General features: G+C 40.2%; 1 long non-coding RNA gene across 1 annotated transcript in view; it reads left to right on the top strand.

Moving 5' to 3' along the window:
- Positions 1 to 1,058: 1,058 nt before the first annotated feature.
- LOC116186158 overlaps positions 1,059 to 1,805 on the top strand; it is a 1,656-nt gene continuing 909 nt past the window's right edge. Inside the window, exon 1 of the long non-coding RNA XR_004151111.1 lies at positions 1,059 to 1,737. This is a non-coding gene — a long non-coding RNA (uncharacterized LOC116186158). The remainder of the gene's footprint in view (positions 1,738 to 1,805) is intronic.

Below are 1,805 nucleotides of genomic sequence, written 5' to 3'. Positions count from 1 at the left end.
GATCTCTCTCTCTCTCTCTCTCTCTCTCTCTCTCTCTCTCTCTTTCCTTCATTCGTACGCAGAACGAGTAACATTCTAAAAAGTTCCCCCGCTCGCAGTAGGGAGGATTCCTTATCCGAGGGATCTGAAAGGCGACGGCTGGCCGCACGATGAAGAAAAAAGAAAGGTGGATCGTGGCGCGTGCCACACGAGGGGTGACCACACCGAGGCTCCTTTTTATTTTGCGGAAGATCGTCCACGTATACCTTTCACCGTGGACAATGGGGTCGTGCCTGAAGGACGTATCAGCTCTCAGCCAAGGGTAACGGGCATCGTAAATGATCCATGGAAAGCAGCTGCATATGTTTTCCCATTTTCACAAACTTTCTTGCTTAAACACGTGATTCTGAATAATCTTGAATTTCGAGGAATCTTGTTATATAATCTTGCATCATACTTCTTAAAAATGGATTGCTTTATGGTAAATCAAAAACTATCCTTATGTCTGGCTTTCTGTATAAAATCTTTCGTCATTTATTTTATTTTCAGGCCGTTAAATGAAGCAATAAATATTTGTTAAAAATGGACAAAGATAATGTCATAAAATATATCGAATAATTGGCATGATTGGATATGTTTGGATAAATTTTTCAAATCGATTATAATAGAAAATTATGCACTCGTAAATAAAGCAAGGAAAAGGAGTAATAAATCAATTTCTGATTTCTCCCGATCGTAAGTATATTTTATTAAATTTTCTGGATAAAAGAATATCTGTTTTAATTAATTATCATCACGAAATTAATCCTTTTAAATATTAAAATCGATTTAAATTCTTTAATTTATGAAAATTAATAGCAACTCTAACAACTAATGGATATAAAAAATAACTAATACTAAGAAAATATCATCAATATGAATGACTAAAGCTAATTTTCTGGATTTAAATTCCAATATTTCGAAAATAAATTTGTGAATACTTCATTGAAATTTCAATTCTCTTTTCGATTTTCTCTCAGGATAAAAGGACATGATTGAACCATACAATGTACTACTAAAAATAAACAATAAACAAAGTACATACAAAATATTAATATAAATCATCGACATAAATCAGCAAGAGTTGTTAATTAAACGTTAATTAAATCTACAGTTTAATGGTAACAAGTCAAGCACTCGAATGTTGCTTGACACCATAGAGACATTGGCAGAAAGGTTTCGGGGAGCCGCAACAACAAGTTGCAACCACCTGGCGAGGGCAATGCCGGCCACCCAGTGGCCTCCAGGTGCTCCCAAAACCCCCTGCCTCGTCCCGCATGCCTGCTGCCGACGTGGACGTCGTCGTTGATGGAAAAAGGAGCGCAACTCCGAGCGTACACGAGACGCCATGCAACATCTCCCCGTGCCTCCCTGTCCAATGGGGGGCAACAGTATCGTTCTGGAACACGCGCGAATCAACGTTCCAAAATCGATACGTACATCTGCCGCAATGTAGAGTCTATTGACTCCTCTGGCTGGCTGCTAGGAGCATCTCCAAGGCGACTCAGGATGGAACGCGCGGCGTGTCCCGCTTTCCACGGAAATCTCGTGGGAGAGCAGACGGTTCTCGCGGCGACTGGCGACTCCATGGTTTATTGATACCATTGTGGAGTGATCTGGAAGCGTTTCTGAATTTTTTTCACCATCCTAATTTAGGACAAATAGATTCTGGAAGGGGAATCGTGCGCCCGGACGCCTTTCGGGCTAGTTCGTCTTCAGGTTTGGATTATGCAATGCACTGTTTCGGATTGCATCAGATGGAGATGTCATTTCTTATGTCTATTATA

This window comes from Apis dorsata, unplaced genomic scaffold (assembly GCF_000469605.1).
Source record: "Apis dorsata unplaced genomic scaffold, Apis dorsata 1.3 scaffold_473, whole genome shotgun sequence".
Taxonomy (NCBI): Eukaryota; Metazoa; Arthropoda; class Insecta; order Hymenoptera; family Apidae; genus Apis; species Apis dorsata.
This window is presented reverse-complemented; position numbering and strand designations above follow the sequence as displayed.